This window comes from Malaclemys terrapin, chromosome 13, assembly GCF_027887155.1.
Source record: "Malaclemys terrapin pileata isolate rMalTer1 chromosome 13, rMalTer1.hap1, whole genome shotgun sequence".
Lineage (NCBI taxonomy): Eukaryota > Metazoa > Chordata > Testudines > Emydidae > Malaclemys > Malaclemys terrapin.
The window spans coordinates 41,173,015-41,193,457 of NC_071517.1; the positions used below are offsets into that span (position 1 = coordinate 41,173,015).

A 20,443-nucleotide genomic window follows, 5' to 3' on the forward strand; every position below is an offset into this window, starting at 1 on the left:
TCTTCGCTATGGACGCTTCCCTGACCTCTTCCCTGGCCATTGTCTATAGTTCAGAACAAATGCAATTTACAAAACAGCAAGTAATAAAAAATCAGGACACAATCAGAAAGGCGAAAGGAAAACTCTTAGCCCCACTCTGCAGGGCCGGATTAACTTTTTGTGGGCCCAATGCCTAACCTATTTGTGGGCCCCCACGGGGCAAGGTGCAGGAGGCGGAATGGTCAGTCTCCAGAGGGAAGGGCAGGCGGGCAGGGCACAATGAGGCACAGTACAACAGGAGCAGCGCTGTTCTGCGCAGCCCAGCAGAGGACACTGTTTACAAACCAACCCAGCTTCTCCCTCTGCCCCCGCTTCCTTTCTCCCCTTCTCTTCCCCATCCCATGCCCCTTGCCCACCACTCCATCTCCCCATTCCTTCCCCCTACCCCTTTCCCCCCTGACCATGCTTCCCCTTTTGGCAAGAAGAGCCATTCTCCTCCCCAGCTGCTCCTCACTCTTCCTCTGCCTCTTGCACGTCTCCCCTGCTCTCCCCAGGTGTGTCCATCTCTCACTGCATGGCTGAGAGCCCCGCTGCTGGAGCAGGCTGACAGCTGGCAGGGATGCTACAGAAACAGTGGCACGAACTCTGTTCTGAATATCAGCAACTCCTCAGTGTCCAACTCTGCAATTGGCTCTCCGGGTGGAGGGGAGTCGGCTGAGCGCCAGTGTACAGATCTCTCTCCAGAGCCACTCCAGCTCCAGTCTGCCAGATCCCAAAACTCCAGTTTTGTCAAAATCAAAATGTTTTGCAGCAGTATATAGATTTTGGTGACATTTTTAATCATTTCAGTTCCTGTTGCCAACATGGTATAGCATCATATTTCATAAAAGGTGACCAGCAAACCAAAATAAACCTCCGGGATCAAAATGAAACAATAGGAGGGGTCTGAACTGAAGCTTTTTTGTTCCCTTTTGAAATGTTTTTTTTTTTAATTTCAAAATTGCCAATATTCAACCAGCTCCAGTTCGGTAGTGTTCCTATTCTAAAGTCATGGGGAGCGAGAGACACACTCGTGGGAAACTGAGGCACTGACAGAGGAGCAGGGAATTCACAGTGGAGGCAGGAACTGACTGTCCCTCGCCAGAGCCCCAGTCATGTGTTTTACCCACAAGCCATACAATAGCATTTAACATCCCTGTGGTGGGAAGAACATCTCAACAGCCCAACACTGTGGCATTTAATTTCAAAAGGGGGAACTATGCAAAAATGAGGGGGTTAGTTAAACAGAAGTTAAAAAGTACAGTGACTAAAGTGAAATCCCTGCAAGCTGCATGGGCGCTTTTTAAAGACACCATAATAGAGGCCCAACTTCAATGTATACCCCAAATTAAGAAACACAGTAAAAGAACTAAAAAAGAGGCACCGTGGCTTAACAACCATGTAAAGGAAGCAGTGAGAGATAAAAAGACTTCCTTTAAAAAGTGGAAGTCAAATCCTAGTGAGGCAAATAGAAAGGAGTATAAACACTGCCAAATTAAGTGCAAGAATGTAATAAGAAAAGCCAAAGAGGAGTTTGAAGAATGGCTAGCCAAAAACTCCAAAGGTAATAACAAAATGTTTTTTAAGTACATCAGAAGCAGGAAGCCTGCTAAACAACCAGTGGGGCCCCTTGATGATCGAGATACAAAAGGAGCGCTTAACGACAACAAAGTCATTGTGGAGAAACTAAACGGATTCTTTGCTTCAGTCTTCACGGCTGAGGAGGTTAGAGGGAGTCCCAAACCTGATCCGGCTTTTGTAGGTGACAAATCTGAGCAATTGTTACAGATTGAAGTGTCACTAGAGGAGGTTTTGGAATTAATTGATAAACTTAACATTAACAAGTCACCGGGACCAGATGGAAGTTGCGGAACTATTAACTAAGGTTTGTAACCTGTCCTTTAAATCGGCTTCTGTACTCAATGACTGGAAGTTAGCTAATGTAACGCCAATATTTAAAAAGGACTCTAGAGGTGATCCCGGCAATTATAGAACGTTAAGTCTAACGTCGGTACTGATGAAATTAGTCAAAACAATAGTTAAGAATAAAATTGTCAGACAAATAGAAAAGCTCTGTGGTAGGAATTATTTGGGGGCAGGTCTCTGGGCTGGTCTAGAGGAGGGCAGATGAGATTATATCTCTGTGATCCCTTCTGGCCTTGGAATCTAGGCATTAGTCTGATTTCTCCGCTTCCTGGGAGGTTGAACACATGGAGTGGGTCTGATCTCCCTGGGGGAAGCAGGAATTACACTGATGCCCAGCGTGGAGGCAGAGCTGGGGCTGTGGACTAAAAGCGATCACGTGGATTCACATCGCAGCTCGCTCTGCCTTCCCCGGCACCTGTGGAATGCAAGAGGCGCTGAAATCCAGCGCCTTTCAACACTAAGGGGAGTGGGGGGGACCCCAGCCTCTCCACATACAGATGCTGATCAGAGCGATCACATATGTCAATCAAGTTTCACATCTATAGCAGAGGGGTGATCGCAGTGGTGCAGGGGGACACTGGAAAGGTATTTCTCTGAATCCAATGGATGTGAAATCAGCTGTGCACTAACGCTGATGGCTCCCACCTCCGAAGGGCCCCCGCCAATCCATGCTGATACCTGCAGGAGAGAGCAGGGGGGTGAAGAAGAGCGGGCCGGTACTGCCACTGTGAGAGCCTGGGGGAAGCACAAACAGCACCTGTGGGATGCCAGGGCAGCTCACTGTCTGTCCCTCCCATGTCCCAGGCCTCCTGCCCAGGCCCTGACTGTGCTGCAGGGATTCTGTGGCTCAGACACGTGCTCTGGCGGTGGCCACACGCCGTCAGGCTCTAGGTAACAGGACCTTTTTTCCCAGTGTCCCCAGAAAGGTACAAATCCAGAGGACAAATAAAAAGCCTCCGAACTTGGTAATCTCTGTAACTGATTGGGGGGGACAGGGAGTGGTAAACTCATGATCTTTGAGCACTTCTGGCTGCTGACCTAGTTCTGTCCCTGCCCTCCCCCAGGGTTCCACGGGGTGCAGGCCATGGACTGGGACACCCCCGGGGGGCGGGGAATTCCAGTATGATGAGGATGACTTCATCAGCTTCCATATCCAGCCTCAGGCCCCTTACCCATGTCTGCATCCTGACTCCCCCTTTCCTGGAGTCATGGCCCTGCTCCCAGCCCCACCTCAAGGGGGTGGGGGGGCACAGACAGGGATAAGGGGGGCACTGCACCCCTACTCTAAAAAGCATTCCACTGGGCCCAGAGCAATTCTAGCCTCTCCCCCTGTGCTTTGTGGGCCTTAACCAGTCATGGCGGCAGCCGGGATGCTGGGCGGGGGAGAGAGCTGGGATCCTGGGTGGGGCCTGTGTTGTGAATTCCTTTAACATTTAACCAATACAATGTTAATAGTTGAAACAGTTACTTCTTTAAAATGTTATTCACATCCCTAGTCTGGACACCTGCCTTGTAGCTTCTGAGCCCTTAGGCAGAAACCTCCACCTACCCCCAAAGCGTCAGTGATATTTGCGGTAAAAGAATTCCCCTCTGTCTGGGTGGGGCAACCGCTCCCCTTCTCCTTCCCCGTGGGTTGGGGGAGCTGTCCTTGTATCTCTCCCTCTCCTTCTCCCCGACCCCTACCATCTTTCCCTCCCTCCCCCAGCCAGTCTCCATTGGCTCTCACAGTCTACCCCCAACCTCCCCCGACATTCCTCCTTTCCCTCACAGTGACCCACCCCCCCCCCCCCCCCACACACACACACAGTTTCCTTCTATTGCAGCCCTGTTCCCATCTGGCCCATAAGTCTTCTCTATTCCCCTGCATTGCCCCATCCCCCCTTAGTACCCTGCCCTGCCCACTGCATCCCCTTCCTGCCCCTGACCCATCCCTCATCCTCCCTCAATCCCCCTTCTACACCCCTCCCCCTCTTAACCCTCTTTCAGCTCCCTCCAGGTGTGGCTGTCCCAGCCCCCAACACATCGTGGGTTGGCTTCCTCCCTGCTCTGCACACAGTGGTAGCTGGCGGGTGTCGAATAGGAAACTGTTCCCTGTAGGAATGTGCTACCTGTACCAGTTGCTGATCTGTAAGGGGTTTGTAAGAAACTGCTATTGGGAAAAAACTTCTCTCTGATGGAGCAAATGACTACAGATAGCAGTTTGTCCCCTGCACTCATGGCAGGACTAAGTATTATCTAGACCATTCCTGGCAGGTGTTTGTCAGCTGCATGACTCCCCAACCAGGCGAAGGCAGCGGTGCCTCCAGGCACCAGTGCACCAAGTGTGTGCCTGGGGCGGCAAACCGCGGGGGGCAGCCTGCCGGCCCCTGCGAGGATGGCAGTCAGGCTGCCTTCAGCGGCTTGCCTGCGGGAGGTTTGCCAGTCCCGCGGATTCGGCGGCAATTCGGCGGCAGGTACACTGAAGCCGCGGGACTTGGGATCTCCCGCAAGCATGCCGCCGAATCCGCGGGACTGGGGACCTCCCCCAGACAAGCTGCTGAAGGCAGCCTGCCTGCCATGCTTGGGGCGGCAAAAAAGCTAGAGCCACCTCTGGCCCCACCCCGTCCATGGTCCCACCCTACTTCTCCTCTTCCCAACAAGGCCCTGACCCCTGACCAGGCTGGGAACAATGGCCCCTGTGGACAGCCCCTGATGCTCCACCTGGCCTGGGCTGAGGTCTAGGGGCCTTGAGATCAGCCCTGGTACATATCCTTGCTCTCTAGAGTGCACCGCCCAGGGCAGATGGAGAACAGGCTCTAGCTTCTGGCCAGGGGGCAGGGCCTTGTGGGAAGAGGAGCAGGTGTGGAGCCATTGAGAGGGGCCAGGACTGGGAAGAGGCTGGTGCCACAGGCATGGGCTGTGCTACACAGGGGGGAGCTGATCAGCTACACCGCCACAAAGCACTGCCATGCTCCACGCCTGCAATGCTCCACGCCTGCCCATGGCCCCCTTCCCTCAAACTATGCCCAAGTTAAAAAGTAGGGGGGGCTGGACATCCCACTTTTAAAATTGGGGGAGGGCATTGGCCCCTAGTCCCCCACATTCCAGTGTGGATCTCCTCGCTGTTTGATGTGTGTGTTTTTAGGGCTGTGTGTGTCATGGTCGCTGTCAGTTTGTTGGTAACTTTAGCTGCAATCTCATGAAGATGTTTTCTCTGGAATTGTCTCATAATTTAAAAACAATCTAAGCTGCAAACTCACCCTGTCTGCGTGCTCCTAGGGATCCTCCTCTTTTTGTCTCTAGTGCAGACGGCAGAGTGTCTGGAGGGGGGAAGGAGAAAAGAGGTGAGATTTCAGGCTTTTATATTTATAACAGCGTCCCCACTCTGATCTCCTAGAATTGTGTTTTAATTATGATAGAGAAACATACCGAGACACACTCCAGTATTTAATGTAAAAAGGTCTGAAACCGTCTCTTTCCTCTCTCATTCAGGCATCTCCCAGCAATTGTGTTAGGAAAAAAGATTCTTTTCCCCCAAGAATCAGGCAAGCACAGACAATACCGAAGGGGGTTTATTTATGGTACCGGGAAGACTGACAAGCAGCTTCAAAGATATGGTGCTATAGTGGCCAGTTATATACATTCTCTTATCAATTCATTTGCATTTATCTGTGCATACAGAGACTGACATTGTTACGAGTCAAAAGAGAACCCTGAACAAAGATAAAAATAAGAACAATACGTACATATAGAGGCCATCCTAATTGCATCAAACAGCTATGACTACCTTACTGGGGAAGGAGGCGGGGTGTGGGGGGGTAGAGATTAGTACTTACAGATATCCAGTGGGCTGTGAACGGAGGGTTTATTCTGTTCTAAGAACTAAGTTACTGGGTGGGCATTAACCATATAAGCTTATCAATTGTCAGTGCCGTTTGTGCTACTGAAATATCCCTGCTTGCTTGTCTCGTCCTGATCCTGTTTTCCTCACTGAACTGTCGCTTTCCATGGGCACAAGCTTTGTTCCTTCTTACCGATAAGCTGAACTAAGTTATCATGTATTGACAGAAACTATGTCCTTGCTTCTCAGCAGTTTCTGGCTTTTCTGCTGCCTGAATTTTAACTCCTTCCTGGCAAATGGAACCAAAATCCTTGCAGCCTCACAACCATCCCAGGACAGACAATGTATAAGTGAGATTTATTTTCCCCTCCCATCCAGGGCCGGCTCTAGGCACCAACAAAACAAGCAGGTGCTTTGGGCAGCATATTTGCAGGGGGCGGCATTCGCGCCATCCTTTTTTTTTTTTTAACTCCCTCCCTTCTCACAACCCTGCAGAAGCGGAGCCATTGAGCAGCTGGGGATCCAGCATGGGAGCTGAAAACCTGCAGGCCCCTCGGAGCTATAGTTCCTTGCCTAGCTCCCTGCCTATAGAGCCAGCCCTAGAGCAGGGAAAGAACTACATTTCCCAGCAAACCCTTGGCAGCTATCAACAGGAAAGGGAAGGAGTATGGTAGCTGAAACCTCATGCTGCAGCTTGTTGTGAAGGGAGAGCTCACTGCTAGAGCGGGGTGGCCTGGGAAGTATGCCCAAGGAGTAGAAGGCTTTGGCCCAGATATCCCCTTCAGAAGATATCCCCAGACTGGATTAGGGATACTGGTGTGACCTCACCTTGCAGCCCCCAAAGAAGGAATTGGGTGGACTAAATGGACAATGCCCCTCTCTATCTGAAGCCTAGCAAGGGAGGTACGTGGATCCCACTAGAATTTAAAATGAAAAGTAAGGGAGGGGAGGCTCTGGACCTGGGCAGCTTTAGATACAGTATCAGGCCCGTAGGAGGATTTCCACTTCTGAGCCATGGAAGCAGAAATTGACTTTTCCTTTCCAAATTTAGCTAATATTCAGAAAGGGAATCTAGCACCTGCCTTCCAGATTTGAACACCTCAACATTCAGGAGTGCTCAAGCTCAATTTGGGCAGCTGTTACTTCATTTCTCCCAAATCTAATATACTCATAGACTCATAGACTCATAGACTTTAAGGTCAGAAGGGACCATTATGATCATCTAGTCTGACCCCCTGCATGCTGCAGGCCATAAAACCGTCCCTACCCCTTCCCTGGACTCTGCTGTTGAAGTCCCCAATCCTGTTTTAGGTGACTTCAATCGGCAGAGACCCTCCTGCTAGAGATCCCTGCCCCATGCTGCGGAGGAAGGCGAAAAACCTCCAGAGGCTCGGCCAATCTGCCCTGGAGGAAAATTCCTTCCCGACCCCAAAAATGGCGATCAGTCAGACCCCGAGCATATAGGCAAGAGTCACCAGCCTGACCCCTGTCAGCCATTATACGATTTACCTACCATTGTTTGGTTTTCCTTGACTACTATGTTTTACCATTAAACCATTCCCTCCATAAATTTATCTAACTTAATCTTAAAACCAGACAGGTCCGTCGCCCCCACCGTTTCCCTCGGAAGGCCGTTCCAATATTTCACCCCTCTGACGGTCAAAAACCTTCGTCTAATTTCAAGCCTGAACTTCCCCACGGCCAGTTTATATCCATTCGTTCTCGTATCCACATTAGTACTAAGCTGGAATAATTCTTCTCCCTCCCTTGTATTAATCCCTCTAATATATTTAAAGATAGCAATCATATCCCCCCTCAGCCTTCGCTTTGTCAGACTAAACAACCCAAGCTCCTCTAGTCTCTTTTCATACGACAGGTTTTCCATTCCTCTGATCATCCTAGTGGCCCTTCTCTGCACCCGTTCCAGTTTGAGTTCATCTTTTTTAAACATGGGAGACCAGAACTGCACACAGTACTCCAAGTGAGGTCTCACCAGCGCCTTGTACAACGGGAGCAGGACCTCCTTATCCCTACTAGATATACCTCGCCTAATGCATCCCAAGACAGCATTGGCTTTTTTCACCACCACGTCGCATTGTCGACTCATAGTCATCCTGCGGTCTACGAGGACCCCTAGGTCCTTCTCCTCTTCCGTTACTTCTAACCAATGCGTCCCCATCTTGTAACTAAAATTGTTATTAGTCATCCCCAAATGCATCACCTTACACTTTTTACTATTAAATTTCATCCTATTTCTGATACTCCAATTCACAAGCTCATTCAAGTCTCCCTGCAGGATATCCCTATCCTCCTCCGAATTTACAACGCCTCCCACCTTCGTATCATCCGCAAACTTTATCAGCCCACTCCTGCAATCGGTCCCGAGGTCAGTTATAAATAGATTAAATAAAATGGGTCCTGATCCACTGTAATTTACTGAAGAAAAAGTAGGATAAAATTGAGCAAGAAATGATTCCCAGTGGTTTTTAGGACTGGAATTGCTATTTTCAACAGCCATTGCCTTTTTTTTTTAGTTTAATTTGTTTGAAAGGAAGACAGTGATATCGCATTGGCAAATTCCCCATAGAAACAAAGAGTGGAACAAAGGAATAATAAAGGCACCTCAACTTTTCCTCATTTATGTAGGACAGTCTTATAATATGCATCCAGATATCCTCCAATCACACAAGCTGAAAATTGTTCCACTTTACTGCAGTTCTGTAACCATATGGGAACCAATCCTGTCTGTGTTCTGTGCACATCCAAAATTCCTGCTGAATGACCCGTCCTGGGAGCTAGTTACCAGTGACCCAGGGCTGAGGTGGCAGGAGGGTGCAAGTTGGGGGAGAGCCCAGGGATGGGGCAGCAGCGGGGTGGGGGGAAAGGGGCAGCCCAGGGATGGGGCAGCAGGTGGGCACGGGGAGGGGAGCCAAAATTTTTTTTGCTTGGAGCAGGAAAAAAACCTAGAGCCAGCCCTGGGCAAAGGGAGGCTAAGCAATGGTGGTTGAAGCATGAAGGGATTTTGTTAGTCTCTAAGGTGCCACAAGTACTCCTGTTCTTCTTTTAGCACATCTGGCATGTAAATATCTTGCAACTCAAACTGAAACAGTGTCATAAAATTGCCTCTTCTCACTTGCAGCATTATCGCCTGCAAATGGAAACAAACCTGTTTGTCTAAGCGATTGGCAGAAAAAGAAGTAGCACTGAGTGGACTTCTAGGCTCTAAAGTTTGTAATTGCTTTATTTTGAGTGCACTTATATAACAAAAATAATCTACATTCTAAGTTACACTTTCCTGATAGGGAGATTGCACTACAGTACCTGTATGAGGTGAATTGAAATACACTATTTTTGCTTTTCATGTTTACAGTACAAATATTTCTAATACAAATAATATAAAGTAAGCACTGTACACTTTCTATTTTTTGTTGTGATAGAAATCAATAGAAATTAAAATGTAGGAAAACATCCAAAAACATTTAACAAATTTCAGTTGGTATTCTATTAATTTTTCTACTCACAATTATTTTTGAGTTAATCATGATTAATCAACCACACTATTATTTCTTCCATTTTCTTAACAATACAAGTTTACATTTCAAAGTTCTAGTCTCTATTACTTGGAATAGCCCCAAATACCATTTAAACACTTTTCGAACATGTCTCTAAAGGCTGAATCTGGGTCAAATATCCTGCAAGGTTCTTAACTCTTTCAGGACAGGTTGCAGGGCTGAAGGATGAAATCACCCTTTTAATAAATTATACCTACCAATATAGCTCGGTATACTTGCAATGAAATTACTGTAATGAAACCACCTTTTTTAATTAATGAAATTGTCTATTTATAAATGAAACGGTGTTAACCACCTTTGGACAAATTATGAGTTAGTAGCTTTCTCTGTGTTCAAATTAAATGTGCCATGTGGCCTTCTCCCTCAAACAAGACTCCAGTGAATTCTCCAGTGTTTAATGAGGGGGATCTCAGTGTGCAACTTTTGCCACAGTCCAAGTACTTGCTCTTGGGTGGATTTTCTCCTTTAAAACAAGGACTGATCGGTTTATGAAATGTTTCCCACTGTCTAAGCACTTTTGGGGTCTCTCTCCTCTGTGGATTGCTGGCTGTTTAACAATGTTTGACCTCCGTATAAAACTCTTTCCACAGGCTAAGCAGTTATGGGGTCTCTCCCCTGGGTGGATTCACTGATGGAAAACAAGGGCTGGCATCTATTTGAAATGTGTTTCCACAGTCTAAGCACTATGTGTCTTTTGCCTGATGTTTAGAAGGGCTGATCTGTTTCTGAAACCTTTCCCAGAGTCCAAGCACTTATGGTCTTCCTCCTGTATGGATTGCTTGATGTTTAACAAGGGTTGACCTCTGTATAAAACTTCTGCCACAGTTTGAGCACTGATGGGGTCTCTCTCCTGTGTGAATTCTCCAATGTACAGCAAGGCCTGACCTCTGTATGAAACTTTTTCCACAGTCTAAACACTGATGGGGTCTCTTTCCAGTGTGGATTGCTTGATGTTCAACAAGATTTGACCTCCGTATGAAACTTTTCCCACAGTCTAAGCACTTATGAGGTCTCTCTCCAGTGTGGCCAGTCTGATGACTAAGTAGGATTTGACCTCTGTATGAAACTTTTCCCACAGTCTAAGCACATGTGGGGTCTCTCTCCTTTGTGGATTCTCTGATGTGAAACAAAGGCTGACCTCAGTATGAAACTTTTTCCACAAATTAAGCAGTTATGGGATCTGTCTCCTGTGTCGATTGCCTGATGTCTAACAAGATGTGACCTCTGTATGAAACTTTTTCCACTGTCTGAGCAATAATGGGGTCTCTCTCCTGTATGGATCCTCTGATGTGTTATAAGATTTGATTTGTTTGTGAAACTTTTCCCACAGTCCAAACACTTATGGGATCTCTCTCCTATGTGGATAGCCTGATGTCTGACAACGTATGACTTCCATATAAAACTTTTTCCACAGTCTAAACATTTATGGAGTCTCCCTCCTATGTGGCTTATCAGTGCTACCTTCCAATTCAAGTAGTTCTTGCCCTCCAGGCATTGATAGGGTTTCTGTCCTGTGTGGTTTCTCCCATGGTTATTAAAATATGAGCAGTTATTGAAGTTTTCCCCATGAAGTGATTTGTCTCCAGTATGAATTGTCTGAGGCATAACAAGCTGTGGTCTCAGAACGAATGCTTTTCCATAACCAAGGCATTCATAGCATTTTTCTTCCTTCCGGGTTGTCTGCCGGGCTGTGGGATCCCTGTATCCTTCCCCACAGCTAATAGATTAATCAATTTGCTCCCTTGAGTGGTTTCCCAGAAGCCTCTCTAACCTCTGCCAATTTTCCCACTCTTCTCCCTGTTCCAAGCATTGGGAAAAATTCCCTTCAGCTCTTCCCACAAAGGTCCCCTCTGGTTCCACTTCCCCTGCTGGGAGAGAGACAATCCAGTCAGGAGTCATTGTGCCTGGGAGAAAGAAAGAGGAATAGCATGGAGGGAAAACCCAACATATTAAAGCTGAATTTGAAATTAAGGTTTTATAATAGGATTCTACCTCCACATCCCACCCAAAAATTCACAGAGAAGAAACATTGGGAAGGAAACTCCTGCAGGTAACAGGACAGGTGGAAAGCAATGTCAGTCATATCTGCTGACTACAGCCCTGCCCTGGGTGAGATGAGGAAGAACTGAGGGCACTTACTGATACCACATTTGTGGGATTCTCCACTTTTTCCTTCATTCACTAGATGGTTTGTGTGTCAGTCCTCACCTGTGCAGGCACCTCTCAGGATCTCTGTTTCCTCACAGGCCTAATGATTGGGCACTCATGGCTCTTCCCCTCATTCCAGGTGGGAGATAAGTTCAGGTTTGGGAAGGGGGAATCCTGTGCAGGAAGTGAAATCAGACCAGATCAGGGTGTGTGGAGGATTGAGAGAGTGTCTGTTAGAAAGGACATTCCATGGGTGGAACCTGTCCCTGTGCTCTGCTGGCAGAACATGGAATTGAAGAGGATGGGAACATGGTAACTGAGCCACCTTTGGGGAGGCAGACGTCTGGGGAGGTGGGGGGAATTGTGACGCCCTCACTAGGAGTTCCTAGGATCTGTGCTCTCTGGGGGCCCTGCTGACGCATACCCAGCTCTGGAGTTAAACCCCTGCCCATTTCTAAACCGGCAGAGCCCAGAGCCCTCCACATGGCTGGAGCTGTTACCAAGGAGGGAAGTGAACAGGGATTGTGTGTGTGAATGAGAAACAACACAGACAGGACAATACAGGGCTTCTCCGCCTGGAAAGCGAGGAGGGTCAGATTGGGATGATTCAGTATATCTGGTAGGTTTTGACACCCTGTTCTCACTGGAGAGTGTATGGAGATGCAAGTCTCTTTCACACAGCAGCTGTGCATTACGGAGCCCATTCCCCTCCAATCTAACTGACCAGGGAAGAACCTGACCAGTCTCAGACATGCAGACCCCAGGACTCCACACCCTATCCAATTCCCCCTGTCCCCTGACTGCCCCGACCCCTATTGAAACCCCCCCCTTTTCAGGCCCCCCGAGATTCCCACACCTATCGAACCACCCCCTGCTCCCTGCCCCTGGAAACCCTGCCCCTTATCCAACCCCCACCCCTGACCGCTTACTGTGCTGGTCAGAGCACCAGGACTAGTAGCTGTGCAATCCGGCTGGAGCCAGCCACACCACCACGCAGTCTAGAGCACTGGCGGCATGGCAAGTTGAGGCTGTGGAGAAGGGGGGACAGCAGGGGAGGGGCCAGGGGCTAGCCTCCCTGGCCAGGAGCTCAAGGGCTGGGCAGGACGGTCCCGTGGGCCAGATGTGGCCCACGGGCATAGTTTGCCCACCTCTGCACTAGTCACAGGGAAAAATAAGCAAAACAGAGAAGCTCTGGGAGGGCCAGAAAAGCAGAAATCCCCCCACACCCTGCTCAGAGCAGCCAGGAGGCTTCAGGGGGTGGGGTGAAGGTGAGAGCTCCTTTTCCTTCACAGCAGGTGGAGCAGGGCAGGGTCTTCTCATTTCCCACACGCCTGCCAGCCACAGGCTGATACGAGAAGCAGAGCTCTGAGCCAGGGAGAGGGACAGGAATCCCAACAGCTTCCCTTTGTATTTCACAGCAGCTAGTGGGGTGTTTCCAGTGTCAGAAATGGAGGAATGTCCCCCTCCACCCCTAGCCAATGGGCCTGTTCACAAAATCAGGCCCAGGTTGATCATTTTCCAGCAGGTTTATCACACCCTGTCTCCAAACTGCCTCACACTGTGTGTTTCGTGCCCCTCCCCCTCTACAGCAAATCCTCCTCTTCCCCCACCCCGCGCAGCTCCCTTCAACTCCCCTACCTGAGCTGTCTCAATCACAGCCATTTCCCTTCTCTGTCCCCTGGAAGACCGGATGATCTGGAACAAAATGTGGATGTGATTCTTTAGCTTGTCAGGGCGAGAGGGGCAATGGGAGAGGTTACAGAAGGGGCTTGTGTCCATGTCCCCCGTCTCTCCCTGCAGACAGACGCTCTGAACTCTGCCACACTGGGAAAACCCTCAGTCACTTTATCACAATACAGACCTGCCCCCCCCACCCCAGCACTGAACACCCTGCAACACCAGTAGGTCCCTAAAAGGTGTCCTTTGTGCAGAGTCATTTCTCTGCCTGGCTTCAGCCCTTTTCCCAGGTCTCTCCATCACCTGGGAGCTCAGGCTCAGGGGCTCGTATAGTTAGAGTGGTTCCAGCCACTGGAGAAAGTGCTCCTGGGCTGGTTTCAGAGGGGTGTGATGAAGCTGGAATGGTCTTAATGGTTTCTCTGAATATCATGTGTGTGCCTCAGTTTCCCCATGTGTTACTCAAGTATCAAGCTGGTGGGATACGGGTGTGTGATCATTGCGGAGACCTCTAGAGGGCAGGTGTGATTGTAGAGTGGCTGCCTGGGCATAGAGAATGGCCAAAATTCTGTATCCTGGAAGCGATGGCCTGACCCCGTCCTCTGCAAGGAACTAGCCAAAGGTGTGGGAGAACAAAGAGATAGGGGGAGGCCAGGTGACCTGTTTTCCTGGGAAAGAGAGAAAGCACGGAGGAGGGGCAGCTGGATGTCACTGAAGATGGGGGGCTGGAATCGGGTCAGTCTCTTGGTTTGGGAATCAGCGGGGAGAGCCCAGGGCCGGATCCGGTCTCTGGATGCTCCCCAAGATGGACTTTGATTTCTATGTTAACAAGATCTGTTCTATACTGTGTTCCCAGCCTGCCTCCCCCAGCCCCAGGTTCACCCCCCGCCAGCTGTACCCTGTTCTTATCCCTGGCTCCTAGTCCCAGGCAGAGGCACTGAAACAATCTGTACAGTGTGTGTGTGTGGGGGGGGCACTGAGAGCCATTGAGAAACCCCTTCAAGCCAGGGGGTGTGGCAGGGCCCCACCAGCCTAGATCCAGCACATCTGCCACCACCATCCCCCACCATGATTGTGCCCCTGATCCCCTCTCCTTTCCCACCTCCCAGCTGGGGCCCCCCACCCTGCATTCAGTTTGGCCCCTGCCAACCAGAGGGCTGGGGAGGGAGGACAGCTATTGGACACCAGAGGTTGTACCAAGTAGACTCCTCAAAAGTGGGTGTGCTTGTCCTGGCTTGTTGCTCCAAAGCTCTGTAATAAAGTTATTTTACTGGAAGGGTGTATGTGGCATACATTGAATAATAAGACTAAAGTACTGTATAATGGCAATGTGTATGTGTTCATTGTTGGGAAAAGGTGTATGAGTGAAGAGTGGAAGTTTCTTTTGTAGGTTAAAAGAAGCCAAGAAGGGGAGAAGGAAATAGAACAGAACAAATTAACTAAAAAAACAATAGCTAGCAAGCTCAGTCCAAAGATAAGACACTGGCTCCGTTCAAGGACACTGCTCACAGCTAAGACTTGGCTGACAACCGAGAAGGGGGGGCTTGAATGTGCCCAAGCAGCTGTAAAATCTGCAAAACACTGCCAGGCATTAATGAAATGTGTTAGTTTCTTTTCTCACAGGTAAAAGAAGCGCTACCCAAAGACCCTCGCAGCCCTGCCACTCCTTGGAACCAGGAGAATGGATCTATGTAAAGCTCCACCAATGAAAGACTGCTTTGGCTCCACACTGGAAAGGCCCTTACCAAGTCCTGCTGACTACCAACACTACTATGAAGTGCCAAGGATTGACTGCCTGGACCCATGCGTCTCACTGCGTCTCCTTTTGATATTTCTTTTCTTCCTTCTGAACAGCAGGAGAAAAGGACAAGGTGATGTGCTGGTAACCTCTCCCTTGTCCAGTGACAGAGCTAACCTGCATTCAGTATTTGATACAGAAACCAAAGCACTACAGGGTGATGTGCTGGTAACCTCTCTCCTGTATGATGCTGAGCCACGATTCCTTCAGGAAAGAAGGAGGAATACTCACTCCGCTGAAATTGCCAAAGTCCAGGAATTCCTGACTACAAAAGACATTAAGAACTGACCCTGGTGAAGAAACAAAAAATTATACACTGGCAGGAAGAAACTTTTGGGACTCATGTTTGGGAATGTGGTATTGATTGAATTTGGGGGTGTGACAGTGTACCCCATAAGGCTTTATGGGGAGGGGGTGCTTATAAATGTATGTATGACATAACTGGAATATGTTTTGTGCTGCCTGTGCCATATAACATATCTCCGTAAGGGTTATGATCTACTATATCTATTCATCCTATTTGTACATATATATCATTTCCTACTCGAGGTTAAGAATATGGGCTGTATGCTTGCCTGATTTCTAAGTAAGCTTTGTGAGGCATTTGGTCAGCTTCTTTAGGAAGGAATTCGCCAGGTTAAGTACCTGATCAGGAGACACTTAGGGAACAATGCATCTTGGAATGCTCCAATCCACATGAGAAGTCTTCCTGGAGACATGCAAGATGCCATGTGGACAATGGCGTCGGCCTGCAAAGACTGAGTCATGCAGGGGCATGTGACTTGCCCAGGTGACTCCAAAACTCCATCTTGGAGCTGGGCTTTGCATAGGAGGGAGGAGGGGGGTCTCCACCCACAAGAGAGAGTCTACTTAAACCTGTGGGAGACCGCTCCATTTTGTCTTCAGCTCGCTAAAGAAGGAACCTCTCCACACACACACCCCCCAGATACTTGAAGGAGACTGAAACAAAGGACAGTAACTGCAGGGGGTGTGAGTGATAGCTGGACCCAGGCTAAAAGGAGATTCGCCTGTAAAAGGGAGCACTCTGGAACTGGTGAGGAAATTATCTGTATTCAGTTTAATTAGGCATAGATCTGCGCATTTTATTTTATTTTGCTTGGTGACTTACTTTGTTCTGTCTGTTACTACTTTGAACCACTTAAATCCTACTGTCTGTATTTAATAAAATCACCTTTTATTTAGTAATTTACTCAGAGTATGTATTAATACCTGGGGGAGCAAACAACTGTGTATATCTCTCTATCAGTGTTATAGAGGGCAGACAATTTATGAGTTTGCCCTGCATAAGCTTTATGCAGGGTAAAACGGATTTATCTGGGTTTAGACCCCATTGGGAGTTGGGCATCTGAGTGCTAAAGACAAGCACACTACTGTGAGCTGTTTTCAGGTAAACTTGCAGCTTTGGGACAGGAGATTCAGACTCTGGATCTGTGTCTGGAGCCAGACGGGAGTGTCTGGCTCAGCAAGACAGGGTGCTGGAGTCCTGAGCTGGCAGGGAAAACAGAAGCAGGGGTAGTCTTTGCACATCTGGTGGCAGCTCCCAAGGGGTTTCTGTGATCCAACCCGTCACAGGGGGTTTATTCCACAGGCTGCGCCCTGTGTTTTTGGATAAGTCCTTCAGCATGTATTGCCCTACCTAACTGGATTTTAAATGACAAATACCAAAGGCACTTTGTTGCCACTGCCCCCGCCAACCCCTCCATTACACTATTACCCCTGTAAAACATCTAAATACAGACAATGCCATATATCTGATAAAACCCAATGGCCAATGCCTTCACACTTTAGTGATTTATTTAAATATTGTCTGAAAAAGTTTATTTTTAAGGTTCAGGGTATCCCATATAAGCGAACAATTGAGTGGAAAAAGACTGGCCAAAGGAGATAAAAGTATATGACATCACTACAAATGAGCTTCAAGAATTTGAAATTAAGGTTTTATAATGGGGTTGATATAATGGCCATTCGAGGGGTCTGTAGTATATCAGGGGGAAGGGGTCCTTGTTGTTTTGGTTACCCAATTAGTAAATAATCAGACTCATACTCAGAGAGTGTGTTCTGCCACTGGAAATTTTACCAGTATTGAAATGATCTCAGTAAGTAACTAAGGCTTGGTCTACACTAACCCCCCAAATCGAACTAAGGTATGCAACTTCACCTACGTGAATAACGTAGCTGAAGTTTCAAGTACCTTAGTTCGCTCTTACCTCGGTCCACACGCGGCAGGCAGGCTCCCCCGTCGACTCCGCGGCTCCCCATTGACTCCGCGGTACTCCTCTCGTCTAGCTGGAGTACCGCAGTCGACGGCAAGCACTTCCAGGTTCGACTTATTGCGTCCAGGTTGGTGTGGGCTTCCACATACTGAATCCTGCCGTGTCCATGGGAAGGATGCATGTGGGACTGGATTATTCACCATGACATCTGGGAGATTAGACCACCTGGTAATGCCTAGCCAATTTCTTGTTAGTGCTCCTGGAATAACACCTGATATTTGGATTGGAATAGGGAATCAGTGGACATTTTGGCCCTTGGAACTCCTGCAGCTTCAGTATGTAAGGAAATTGAAGCAAGGGGAAGCTGTCACAATCAGGGCCGGCTCCAGGCACCAGCTTGGCAAGCAGGTGCTTGGGGCGGCCACTCAGGAGAAGGGCGGCAGGTCCAGCTATTCTGCGGAAATTCAGCGGACGGTCCCTCACTCCCGCTCACGGCTTTTTTTTTTTTTTTTTGGCTGCTTGGGGCAGCCAAAACCCTGGAGCCGGCCCTGGTCACAATGTTTAACAAAGTTTGTTGAGCAGATATGGGACAAGGAACTACCCTGACAGGACAGTTGCTATTCCAAGCTAATGATAGCTGCGTATACATTAAGGCCACCTCTTTGCTAGACTTACATTTTAATCTCACCACGGCCACAGTAAATCACATTATTTATTGTCCAGCAGACAAAGCCCTACAATTAGATCTTAGGTATCAGATTTCTTTTAATTGGACCACTTTGATATCCGACCAGTTTCAAAATTTACGCTTACTCCTACCAGAGGTTCAGAAAATTTCTGACTTAGAGTCAAATCCATGTGCTTCAGAATATATATCAAATGAAAAACATGATTTCATACGGCCTATAGAGTGTCTATTTTGTGTACTAATTATGATGTGATGTGCTATGTAACTAAGGCAGTGAAACAACCCCATCATATTATTACAATGGGGGCATTACTGCTTGCATTCCTTTTGTTTAGTTTAGGAATATGTTGTTGTAAGGCAGTGGTTCCCAAACTTTAACAACCTGTGAACCCCTTTCACTAAAATGTCAAGTCTTGGGAACCCCCTCTTAAAAATAATATTTCCAGGGATTTTCTCCTTTACCTGAGTATAAATTATAAAAGCAGTGATCTTGGAAATATAAAATTTATTTTTGTGACATGCTTATTGAATGATTTGAGGACAATTTCCTGAAGGGACCCTTACCCTTAAAGAGCTTTTCTGGCTCCGACATTTACATTTCTACACAGGGTGGTTTGGCCCACAGAAATAAAAAAAGGCACATCTTCCATGTGTTTTTGGACCAATGGAAAAAACCAGGTACAATTCAAGTGACTTTTAAAATTGCCTATGAAACCGAGTTAACAAAATAAATGAGCTTATGAATGACCAGAAAATATAAGTCTCAAGTGAAAAAAACTGTAACTGGGCTTCTTTGCAAAGAAATTGTAAGTGTTCTTACAGGAAAAGCCACAAACTGTCTGGAAAGGAAGAGTAGACTGAATTACTTGCCTCAGTGAAATTAAATATCCAGAGAATTGCTGGGCCTGTGATGATGATGACTGGGGCTTGCTCACCTGTGGCTCCCCCTCCCCGTGCTGTGGAGGCATGGCCAGCCAGGTCTGCATCTGCAAGCAGGCCCCCTGCCTCAGGTGCACCTCCCATTGGCTGTGCTGGCCAATAGACTGGGAGCCTCCCGACCAATGGGCTGGGGGGCGGGAGCAAAGGGGGCGATTGTAGGGAACTCTGGAGTAGGGGAGGCAGTGGGGGAGGGAATTGTCTGGCACAAAGGGGGGACTCTCTGGAGGGGATGACAGGGGCACAGGGGCCATTGGGGGGTCTCTCAGGGGGGCAGAGGATTGTGTGGGTCTCTGTGGGATGGGGGGAGTGATGGACGGAGCCAGCCACAGCCCGGGTCTGCTCTGCGGGGGGTGGGGGGTTGCTATAGCCCCCTCAGGAAGCCCCCTCTGTCCTGTGTATTTTATGCCACCCTGGGGTGCCCATCGCTGCTCCCTTCCCCCTCCCCCGGCTCCATCTGTCTGTCCCCACAACTCACCAGCTGTGTCTGTCTCTGTCTGACAGTGACAGGCTCCTTCTGCTCTCTCTCTGCCTGGGGCTGAGAGCTGCTGCCTGGGGCTCCCTCCCCCTCCCTGCTGGGGAGGCGTGGCCAGGCAGCTCTGGCACCACCCACTGCAGATCCCATTGGCCGGGGTTCCTGGCCAATGGGCTGGGAGCCAGGTCAGAGCTGGGGCCTCTCAGCAGCTCACAGTGATGGGGGGGGAGAGCTGCCCCCGAGATGAGCGCGCCCCACATTGCCGACCCATGGCACGGGGATCCCCAAAGCACGGGGCCTGGGGCCCAAACATTGGTGGAGCTGGGTCCACCTTCAGGAATATTGGTGGAGCATGGGCACCACGGGGCCATATAACTCGCCACCTATGGGTGCTGGGGCATATTCCTGTGAAAGTGAAACTAAGCCAGTTCCAGTGCCCAGAGAGAGCCATGGCTGCAGAGCTCTATGCTTTTCATGGAGATGGATTACCAGGAGTGCTCCAGCCATGGAGTCCGGGCGCTCTACGTGCCTTGCCAGTGTGGACACCTCAGGAGTTAAGATGCCCGGGGCTGATTTAATGCGCTCTAACTTGCAAGTGTAGACAGGGCCTAAGTTACCCTGAGTAGACCCAGGTTCAGTTCCCTGCTCTGTGTGAACTCAGGCAAGTCACTTATTCTGTCTGGTCCTGACTTTCCCTTTTGTAAAATGGGGGTAAGAGCCCTTCCCCATCTGCAGCAGGGCGAGGCTCAGCACATTGAAGTTTGTGCGGTGCTCAGGTAGTGCCGTGATGGGGGCCAGAGAGGGGCCTGCAATAGCTACAGAAGTGCAGCTGTTTCCTGTTTACGTCAAATCACAAAACATCACATTGGGGTTGTTGCAAACTTTCCTGATTTCACACTGACTCCTTCACTTGCTGGTGTTCTTCTTAATGCCCCAGCTCCAGCAATCCTGTGATTATGTGACCATCTCAGCTCTCACTTCAACGAAGGTCAGTTTCTCACTCTCATGGCTGAATATAAAAAATTGACAATGTGACCAGAGCGAAACCTGAAAGCTCGGAAACAAAGAAACATACGATCCAGAATGTAATTTTTTAGAAGAAAAAAACCTCATTTCCTTCAACCAATCTCATGATCTTTGATTACATGCTGCTG

The 20,443-nt window shown here is 48.7% G+C and overlaps 1 long non-coding RNA gene across 1 annotated transcript; it reads right to left on the reverse strand.

Moving 5' to 3' along the window:
* Positions 1–797: 797 nt before the first annotated feature.
* Positions 798–6,207, reverse strand: LOC128847540 (uncharacterized). The gene is made up of 3 exons (XR_008446908.1): positions 5,760–6,207; positions 5,184–5,243; positions 798–2,622 (listed from the first exon to the last, which is right to left on the reverse strand). It is a non-coding gene; the product is annotated as an uncharacterized LOC128847540 (long non-coding RNA).
* Between the last annotated feature and the right edge of the window lie 14,236 nt (positions 6,208–20,443).